Source organism: Cupressus sempervirens, chromosome 8 (assembly GCF_028749045.1).
Source record: "Cupressus sempervirens isolate cs-2001-9-10 chromosome 8, ASM2874904v1, whole genome shotgun sequence".
Taxonomy (NCBI): domain Eukaryota; kingdom Viridiplantae; phylum Streptophyta; class Pinopsida; order Cupressales; family Cupressaceae; genus Cupressus; species Cupressus sempervirens.
Genome location: NC_143125.1, coordinates 141,031,889 through 141,043,970, shown reverse-complemented (window position 1 = coordinate 141,043,970; position 12,082 = coordinate 141,031,889).

Genomic DNA, 12,082 nt, shown 5'->3' with positions numbered 1-12,082 from the left:
GTAGGGCCCCTAAGGACATAAGTTGTCATGAAATACATCAAAAGGGGTCATAGGTTAACCTATGACCCCTGTCAATGCATTTGAACCAACCAAATGGGTCCCTAGGGCCCCTAGGGCCCCTAGGGACATATGTTGTCATGAAATACATTGAGAGGGGTCATAGTTTAAACTATGACCCCTCTCAATGCATTGGAACCAACCAAATGCATCCCTAGGGGTCCTAGGGCCCCTAGGGACATATGCCATCATAAAATGCATCAAGAGGGATCATAGGTTAATCTTTGACCTCTCTCGATGCATTAAAACCAACCAAAAACATCCTTAGGGGTCCTAGGGCCCCTAGAGACATAGGTTGTCATGAAATGCCTCAAGAGGGGTTATAGATTAACTTATGACCCCTCTTGACACATTGGAACCAACCAAATGCATCCCTAGGGGTCCTAGGGCCCCTAGTGACATAGGTTGAAATGGATCTAGATGGGTCATATATTAACCTATGACCCCTCTCGATGCATTAGAACCAACCAAATGGGTCCCTAGGGGTCCTAGGGCCCCTAGGGACATATGTTATCATGAAATGTATTGAGAGGGGCCATAGATTAACCTATGACCCCTCCTGACATATTAGAACCAACCAAATGTGTCCCTAGGCATCTTGGGGCCCCTCGGGACATATGTTGTCATGAAATGCATTAAAAGGGGTCATAAGTTAACTTATGACCCCTCTCGATGCATTTGAACCAACCAAATGGGTCCCTAGGGGCCTTAGGGCCCACAGGGATATATGTTGTCATGAAATACATCCAGAGGGGTCATAGGTTAACCTATGACCCCTTTTGATGCATTAGAACCAACCAAATGCATCCGTAGGGGTCCTAGGGCCCCTACGGACATATGTTGTCATGAAATGCATCTAGAGGGATCATAGGTTAACCTATGACCCCTCTGAACGCATTAGAACCAACCAAATGCGTTCTTAGGGGTCTTAGGGCCCCTAAGGACATATGTTGTCATGAAATGCATCGAGAGGGGTCATAGATTAACCTATGACCCCCTCGACGCATTGGAACCAACCAAATGCATCCCTAGGGGTCCCAAGGTCCCTAGGGACATAGGTTTTCATGAAATGCGTCAACACATTAGAACCAACCAAATGCATCCCTAGGGGTCCTAGGGCCCCTAAGGACATATGTTGTCATAAAATGCATCAAGAGGGGTCTTAGGTTATTCTATGACCACTCTTGATTCATTCGAACCAAGCAAATGGGTCGCTAGTGGCCCTAGGGCCCCTAGGGACATACATTGTCATGAAACGTGTCAAGAGAGGTCATAGGTTAACCTATGACTGCTTTTGACACATTCAAACCCACCAAATGAATCATAGGTCATAATAATAATAATAACAATAATAATATATATTGTCTATACTATATTTAATAATTATAGTAAAAATTATAATAATATAATATAATAATCATATATATATTAATATATTATATTTGTAGGTCATAATAATAATGACAATAATAACATATATTACGTTATTATATTTAATAATAATAATAATAATCATATATATATATATATATATATATATATATATATATATATATATATATATATATATATATATATATATATATATATATATATATATATATATATATATATATATATATATATATATATATATATATTTTAGGCAAAAGTGGCTAGCCACTATAATATTTATTAATTTGATTCAATGAGGTCAACTGGGAAAGAATCAATGAAGAAAACCCAACATCATCCCTAATGTTTACATATATTTAGATATTATGAGCAAGCAATTACAAAGGGTTATCACCTAGCAGTATACCCCCGAAGATAACCAAATCTAAACTTCTACAAAATTCAGATACAATAGCTTTGGCATGAAGTACTTAGACATGGTGCTGCAACATACAAAAGATAACACTAGTTGATGATGACATATCTTGAAAGGGACCTTTAGAAACACTACCTTTCAATCCTGCTCAAATAGATACTAGACCATGACCAAAAAATCCAAGTCCATCAAAAAGAATTCCCAAGCTAAATCAAAATTCTGAACTAGCTACAAGCCAATCAGAATTAATCACACCAATTGAATCCCAAAAACTCTGTTCAATTGGTTGTAGATTTACTGACGGTACATTCGGCCATATGGATTTTGAAACATTAGAATCCTTTTGCAATTCAATCATGGCCAGGCCCACTAACTTAATTCTTTCCACCAATTGCACACCCATCAATCTTGGATCAGATCAAAGAGTATGTTTCAGATAAATGAAACTGCAAGTATCTATAGATTTCTTCATAGCCTCAAAAACAACATAAAATTCATTTTTTTTTGCAAAAGTTGAGAATGTGAAAATAGATCACCAACTAAAGCCATACCATTCCACAAATCATACTTTTGCATAGCCATAGTCAATTTATTATCCACTAGGAAATGTGGCAGGATTACCTTTCGGGCCAAGGCTTGAAGCCTATTCGGAGATTGAAAAAAATCTATGGCATTGGATAGAAATATAGATATGACTTGAGAAGGATAGAAAAACATGTGTGCCAATGGACAGAGAAGCTCTTCACCAATGATATGTTGGATAGCTGTTGTGATCATTTGTGAATGCAATATGAACATTTGGTTCATCACCTCATCCGTAACATGACTGGGTAACACAGTTTCCTCTAATGCCGACAGCAACCAAATATGAATTTTTTTGGCATGAAGGTATGATGTTGTTTATGACACATTTCACAAGCCAAAGCAATATCCCACCCACAATTCATCTTGAAGCACAATCTCATCTCACAAAATAAATTTGCCTAATTAAGCATTTGTAGGATGTTTGTGAAAGTGTGCAATGAAAGATACATATAGGCAACTTCAATGAATAATCATAGTGTAACTTGTCATTTTCCATGTAGAATGTGACCAATTTTGTCTTTATCATGCCTAGAAATGGTACTAAAGATGATACGAGCCTTAATGACTCAGATTTATTCGCATGAGGCAATCAAAAAATAGGACTTCAAAATTGAATATCGTCAGGGAATAAAAGATTTGGAGCATACAAATTGTACTTTAGAAGTCGTATCATTATAAATGCACTTAAGAAAAACATGTGGCATTAAATTCACTTTAAGATGATAGGGTAACTCAGCACCTAACAACCTCCTCTGCTTTACTCAGCACCATAAAATAACTTATTCAACTCGAAACTTGACCAACCTTACTAACTTGGGCACTCCTTTCTACTACACAACTTGACACCTAATAAATTTGGTACCTTAAATAACTCGACATCTAATTTAAGACTTAGTTACTCAACACTTAGTACTAAGCAGAGTAACTCATCACTGATTACCTTTATGCCTACTTGGCACCTGAAAACCTCCTATTAACTAGGCAATTTTGAAACACTCGGCACCTGAAGAACTCGATACCTGTTGCTTGAATAACTCGACACCAAAGCAATTTTGTTTGGCATCTTAATAAATAGGCTTAACTCAACACTTGGAATTTACCTCAAAATCAATAATAACTAATGAGTTTGGCATCTGATTTAAGGTTCAGTTACTCGACACTCAAAACTAAGTAGAGTGACTTAGCACCGATTACCTTTATGCCTACTCGGCACCTGAAAATCTCTTATTAACTCGACAATTCTGAAACACTTAGCACCTGAAGAACTCAGTACCTGCTGCCTAAATAGCTTGGCACCAAAGAAATTTTGCTCATCATCTTAATAAACTGGCTCAACTTGGCACTTGGAATTTACCTCAGCATTCAAATTTTACCTACTAAGCTTAACACTTTAAACATTACTACTAGTAGAGGCTTCCATGTCATCATGAATAAGATTTTTTAAAGCCTTCTGCTGCTCATTAAAAGGTAGAGAATGAAAATTAGAAACAGTAACCCCATCACAACCCAAATTTGATAAAAAATATGCAACTTTATTTCCTTCTCGATAAATATGAGAAATGAAAACATCCGAACAATCATCAAGGAGTCTCCAAATTTGATTCAATACATATTTGAGTTTCCAAGAAATGATGTGCCTATGTATACAAGGATCAATAATAACTAATGAGTCCCCTTCTATATGTAGACTATTGAAATAGCCTACCTTAGCTAATAAAAGCCCAACCAACAAGGCATGAGCCTCAAAAATGTTATTTGTGTCAATAGGAAAAGGAGATACTATGATTGCTACAACCTCTCCAGAAGAATTTCTAATACATGCCCCTAAACTTGAAGGACTTAGATTTCCTCTAGAGGCTCCATCAAAATTCAGTTTCCAAAGACCAAATGATGGGGGTCTCCAAATATTCTTCTAGGGTAAGATATGTGTTGATGAAGGACTTATTTTCCACCCATTAGGAATAAATAATAATTTCCATTCTTGGACAATTTGAGAATCCCAATGGGTCACAATCGGATTAAATTTAATCATTTTCAAGCTAGAATTAGTCACTTCCGAGATAGATCTTTCAATACCATTCAAAACAATTTCTAATGGAAGGAATTCCTTTTTGAAAATGTGTTTATTTCTTTCCCACAAAATAGCCCAAACTATCAAGGCTAGGATACATTTCCAGAGGTTTGTAAACAATAATTTTTGGTAGAGAACTGGCCAGGCTTGAAAGAGATCCCAGAGATTATTTGGCAAGGGAGTACAATACTTAAGCCTTCTCAAAATAAAGCACGGGCATTGGTAAGAAAATGAACATGTAACGAACAAATGATCCACAGTTTCATCTTGTTCCCTACAAAGAACACATTTAAATGGTGAAGCAAGTTGTAGTCTATTCAATCTGTCACTAGTTAAAATCCTATGTTTTAGTGCCAGCCATGAGAAACAACCTGCTTTAGGAAGAACTACCAGATTCCAAAAAAATGAAAAATCTTTGGATGTAGATTTATTCAAACCATTTTGCTGCAAAATTTTGTACCCCTCTTTCACTGAATAATTACTATCCCTAGCTGGGGCCCAAAAAATCCAATCTTGGATTTCAGAGAAGTAGACTTGCCTTGAACTCAGTAAATTTTGAAATTGATTAATTTCCTAGGATGAAAGAGGTAGAATATTTGGATCTTTCCAAACTATTTTCTTTGAAAATTCAAAAACATATTCCACATATTGATTCAACTGGGTCCCCTAATGGGTTTTAGCAACTTGAATAATGTTGAAAGAAATCCCACTCTTATATAGGGGAATTTGACCATTCCAGGAATCATTCCAAAAATCAATACTTAGTCCATTATTGACTTCCCATGAAATATAATCAACTATGATTTTGCGTGAAGCTATCATGAAGTTCTAAATAATTGAGCCTTTTGGAAGATTAGAAATTGTTAAGATTCTAGAAGGATCATTGTTATCTAGATATTTTTGCTGCATAATTTTGCACCACGTGGACTGAGACTTAGAAAACATGTGCCAAATCAATTTCCCACCAAATGCTTCATTTCTATAGGAAAGATCATGGACTCCTGCCCCTCCAACATTAGGAGTGGGTGACATATCTTGCAAAGAGATGAGTGGAATCTTTTGGGACTCATCCATATTACCCGACCATAGGAAAACTTTAATCAATTTATGAATTGTAGCTAATAATTTGGGTGGGATCTTAAGGACAGAAATAAAGTAGTTAGGGATTGTAGCTAATATTTAATTTGATCAACAAAATTCTTCCTACTAGTGAAAACCATCTAACTTTCCAAGATGCAATTCGACTCTGAATATGCTGAATAACTGAAGACCAATAAAAAGATTTATTTGAACCCATGAAGAGAGGAATTCCCAAATAGACTAAGGGTAAGAAGTCTTCTGAAAAACCCAAGATCTATTTAATTTTATTGAAAACCATTTTGACAGTGTTGAAAAAATAGATCTTGGATTGCTGAGCATTGATAATCTGACCAGGCACTGCTGAGAAAAGATCAAGAGTATAAAGAATATGGAAAGCTTCCTAAAAATTTGACAAACCAAATAGGAGAGTATCATTTGCAAAAAAAGAGTGTGTGATAGATATGTTTGTACTTGAAATTAGAGCTCCTTTCCATTTATTTAACAAATGTTGATGTGAGATGGCCCTACTAAAAGCTTCAGCCATAATAATAAACAACACTAGAGATAAAGGATCCCCTTGTCGGATCCCATGTGTGGAAGGAAAAAAACCCTTAGGCTTCCCATTAATGACCAATGAAAACCAAGCCCCCAAAATAAAAGCCTTAATCCATTTGCACCAACTTTTTCAAAAACCCATTTTGGAAAGTACTTGTAGCAAGAATTTCCAACAAACTCTATCATAGGCTTTCATCATATCTAGTTTGATAACAAAATTTGAAGTCTTATTTAAATTAATAGAATGGAGAACTTCATGAGCCACAAGAGCCCCTTCCATGGTTTCCCTTCCTGGGACAAATCCACCTTGCTCTGGGGAAATAATATGTGGAATAAGATGTTGAATCCTAAGATATATGGCTTTCATAATAATCTTATAGGATAAATTGCATAAGGAGATTGGCCTAAAATCTGCACAAGTTTGGGGATCCCTCACTTTTGGAATGATGGAAATATTGGTAGTGTTAAAATATTTCAGCATGGTTTTAGATCTTCTAGATTCTTCCACAACTGCCAATAAATCCCATCCAATTATATTCCAGCAACTTTGGTAGAACAATGCAGTAAAACCATCCGGCCCAGGAGCTTTTTCAGGGGGAAAAGAAAAGACAACTTTATGTATTTCTTGAATGGTAAAGGGAGCCATCAGAATATCATTATCCTATTCTATTAACACTTGTGGAATGGAGTCAAGGAGTTCTTCAACTTGTGATGTAGTACGAGAAGGCAATACATCAAGTGCAAGAAGATTCTTAAAGAATTTGATGCCTTCATTTTTGATAAGATTTTCATTAGACAGAAGGTTACCAGAGGCATCTTTGATATGAAAAATTGTACTGTTAGTTCTTTTTTACTTGGCTAAATTGTGGAAAAACTTAGTATTTCTATCCCCATCCTGAAGCCATAATTCTCAGGATGATCTGATTATATACTTCTTCTAGCTGATCTTTGACTATAACCTTTTTTTGGAACACATTTTTGAAAACTTTTTGATTCCAAATTCGAATTTGAGACTTGATATATTTCAATTTCATTGCAAACTGATGCATTTTCTGTCCTTCCATTGGAACTTCATTCCACCATTGATGAATATTATGTACATTTTTTGGATGCCCGAGCCACATGTTTTCAAATTTGAAAGAAGAATGAAAGTGTTGGTCAGAACATTTGTTATTACAATTGAGAATTAAAAAAATAGGAAAATGATCAGATCCTGGCAAGGTAAGGATTATTGAAGAAATATCTGAGCAACTCAACTTCCAATCTTTAGATAAGAAAAATCTGTCAAGATGAGCAACAATATTGCCAAATCCAAACGTCTTGTTAGTCTAGGTAAATAATCCATTATTAGGATGAACATCCATCATATGGTTATTATCTAAAAACACATTAAAATCTTCTAGCATTTTGGGGGGGGGGGGGGGATAATACCATCAATTTTTTCTAAATGAGTTAATAAAGCATTAAAATCACCTCCAATAACTACTTGCTATTGATCTTGCATTTGAAGATAATGTGTGATAGAATCCCATAAACATGCTTTATCCAAAGTTGAAGCAGGACCATATACATTAATCAAGATAAAAGAAATATCAAATGCAGTTATATGTATCAACTACCAATTACTTTCTTGTCGAAAGAACTAAGAATTAACTGTAAAGGGATTCCAAAGAACTACTAAACCTCCAGAGGCACCCAAACCTTGCATATGATAGGCCTTTCATTTTTTCCATCTTGCAATGGTTTTCTAAAAAAAAAATTGGGATAATTTGGTTTCTTGCAATAAAATAATATCTGCCTGCAAAGAATCAATGGGTTTTTTGATTCTTTGTCTCTTGTTAGAGGCATTTAAACCTCTGAAATTCCATGAGATGATTTTCATTGGGGACAAGGAGAACACCTAGTTCTCCTTGGCGATATTTTGATAACAGTGAAACTATCATCCAATGTAGTTTGAATACTTGCTACAATTTTTGATTTAATTTTGGAACCTTTCTATCTACCTCTGGCATTTAGTGTTTTAGCAATAGGAGCTAATGTAGACAGGGTTTGCACTATAGATAAAGCCTAAATTTTAAAGCTATCTTGCATTTGAAAATCTTGACGCTGATTTTCTTGAGGAGACAAAATCGTAGACTTTTGCACTAGATGATAAATATTGGTCTCTAACCCCATGGAATCAACTACCACTGAGCTTATAATTCCTGCACCAGAATCCTAAGGAAGACTGTTAAGAACTGACTAATTGTCAATTTGGTTAAGAACTATCTATTTTTCAAATGCCTAACTTGGGATCAATTTATTCCAAAATTGAAATTCTCGAAGCAAGTTGTTAATCACAGGTGACTTATAATCTTTAGCATGCAAACCTTCCTCTTTGGCAATATCAAAAATGATAGAGGTAGTAATTTTAGATAAAATTTGATCACAAATAAAAGTCAATATGATAGGAGAAGGATAAATAGAAAGGCACCAAATGGGCTGCCTTAGTATTGAAGGTGAAAAACTTTTGTTTTGGAAAGTGATCAAACTTAATGACTTTGAAGATACACAATGTGGAAGGTCTACCAGGGGAGACAAATTTGAGCTCACATCTATAGAGGAATCCATTTGAAATAAAGGGGCATACTTCAACATAAAAAGTTTACTATTGTAGAATACACTCTTGAATAAAGCAAAGAGCCAAAAAAATTGTTGAAGAAGGATCATGAATGAGTCTGACATAAATTGAGCTGCATGCAAATTCTCTTCATATATATAGCTATCTATTGAATAATCTTGGACCTCTGTCATGGAGACTATATTGTTGACCTCAAAAGTATTGCAATTCATCCTTTTTATTTTCTGAGAAAAAACATTAGGGTCTGAAGAATGATCTAGAAAAACTTGTAAGACATCTTGTTGACTAGTTTGACACCTATAACTAAAATGACCTAGATTATCTTGGAATTTTAGAATCACAGAAGGATCCTGCACCTTAACCAACTGTAACCATTTTCCCCATTTGGATATGAGAGATATAGATTGAGGAAATGATTTATGTATATTACTTAATAAACACACCCTGACTTCTAAATGAGGGCATTCATACGGAATCAAATCATGCTGCAGGAAAATTCCCAACTTGTTAGCTATAATTTCCAATATCTCAGGATCACGATATTCCAAAGGCAGAGAGGGAAAAGAAATCCAAATGGAAAGAATTGGATATTTATATCTTTGGGGTTAAAGTTTGGTATCCAAAACATGGTAAATAACCCCACACCACGACAAAACCAACCATTTTGCTTATTTACAACATCTCTTTCTTCTTTCGAATTAAAGATAAGAATAAAGAAATTGGATTTTGAATCATGATAAAAAATATCTATCAAGCCAGACCAAAAGTTGAAAGCCCAATTCTTGATATCTAAAAAAGATAATGAAGCAGAAGAAAACTTAACTATGAGAGCTTTCTGATGAAGAGCAGAGATCAAATTTTGTAACATTTGATTTGAAAAAGTAACATGCAACTATTGTTGTGAAGAGTTCAGAGGATCTTGCTCCAAATTTTGGTCCACATTAATCTGATATTTCTATTGACAATTATCCTGTAATTGTGGACCATGTGCAGGGTGTTGAGGACCTTGATCTACTTTACCCTAATATTTTTTCTTCTAGATCTTTTTTGGTATGAAAGGGGCTCTATCAATTGTCGAGACTAACTTTTGTTGAGCCAGACCTTTTTGGATCTAAATAGATTGCATTTGAACAGAAGAGCCAAGAGGAGCACCTTCACATATATCAAATACTGGTTGTTTTTTTAACACCTTTCTATTTTGACTCCTCTGTGCAAAGGTAGATTTACATCACACATTTTCCTTTATAGGTAGTAATGAATTTGAATCTAAAATGTTACGGCGCTGAAATGAACGAACCATTGAGGGATTATTCTAAAAAATATTGTCCTGCCCAAAGGAATTTGGTAGCTGAGATTGTTGACAATGATGGGAAGATTTGCCCTTTTCAAAGTAAGGAGAACTCCTAGGTTTAAAAGCTGGAGGGTGTTTAGATGTCAGCTGCGACCGACGATCATGAAAATGAGGATTAAGGAAAAAAGGTTTTGCAGGTTGAACAATTGCTTTCCCTTTGAAGTTTTCAATAGTACTTGAAACCCTTTTGGAATTAATATCTCTAAAAGGGCATAGGTGATAGATCATATTGTACTACAATGAGAGACTCATAAAAAATACATTCATTTTGGAGCTCTATTTCTAGTACATGGACCATTTAGACATGATAGCTAGCTTGTTTTTGTCCCAGTTGTTTTCAGTGTGATTAGCATCACTATGAGTCAAGTGAGTGGGTGGACACATGGGCTTCACATTATCTTACTCCATTGTCTATCATACCCTTTATCAGAAATGATGATATGGAAAGTTCACTTGAGCATAACCATCTATCAGATCTACTTTAGCCAGGACATGTCTTTGCATTGGTTGCCCCATAGGGGAATGATGAGAAATTAGATTATTGGTTAGCACATTCTATAAGAGGTAAAAAAAACCTTACACAATCGATCATAGATGATGATGGATTCACATATCCCACTAGTTCAGTGGTTGTCGCTGGAACATGGCTGCAGACATACATGCTTAGAAGGAATGGAATTCCTACATTTGAAGACTACCAAAAACATAAAATAATTCTCATATATTCACATCTTACTATAGAAAAAAATGCAAAGTTGTTGAATCATCAAGGAAGACCAAAAGTAAAAGAACTTTTTACTATTACTAATGTTGATCATGAAGCACTATTGGATATCCTAAAACAAAGTGAGAACCCTATTGGAACACTCAACTAGGTATATTTACTTCTTATGTTATTTTGTTCATAATGATTCAGTGAACAGATGATTATCTTGTTTAATACAATAAGTGACTAATATTTTTATGATATTGGAATGTAGGTACATCATGAAGAGTAGCCATGCATGAAGATAAAAAACTAAATAAAGAGCAAAATGAAGAAAAATCTATTCTATTTTTAACATTATGATTTTTGACAATACTTTTATTGACACCACGATTTTTGACACTACAATTTTTGGTAGTTGTGTATTGATGTAATAATGATGCAACACTTGAGATATTTTAAATGTAAACTTTTTGATTTAATGTAAGAAACAAAGATGATTTTACTTGATGCAATTTATGTGGAGAGACCTAAAAAATGATGATTTTAATACATATTAACACTAAACTTGCATTGTGCCCAATGCCAAAATATTGAGAGAGGTAAAAAATAATTTTTTTTCTTAATACTAACCCTAGTGACTCCCTTGTTCTAGAGAGAGCCTCCATCATCCACGACTGCCCTGTACTGAGGAGTCTCCAAGGTGCTCTAAGTGCATGTCGAGGTTGATCTTCTGAGGGTCATAACTCAAAGCTTGTGGGGGCTATCAATGAAATGTTGAATGATATAGGATGGTCATGCTAAGGTATAAAATAACCTATCTCATTTTTGAGAGATCACATTCTATTTGGATTTGGCACAATGATCTCCCTCAATGCCAAAACTTACAGTATGCCTCATTTCATAGGTGCACCATAGTGTAACTTTGAAACCACTGAGCTTGGCATTGAATCATTAACACCATTATCTATGGATGGGTAGGTGAACCCTGGTGACACCCTTGTTCTAGCCATGGAGTGCCTCTATCATCTGCGGCCACCTTGTATTGAAGAGTCTCCAAGATGCTCTAAGTGTGCATCAAGATCGATCTTCCAAGGGTCGTATCTCAGAGCTCGTGAGGGCTATTGATGAAATGTCAAATGTTATAAGATCATCATTCTGAGGCCTAAAATAACCTATCTCATTTTTGAGAGATCACATTCTGTTTGAATTTAGTACAATGATCTCGCTTGATGCCAAAACTTGCA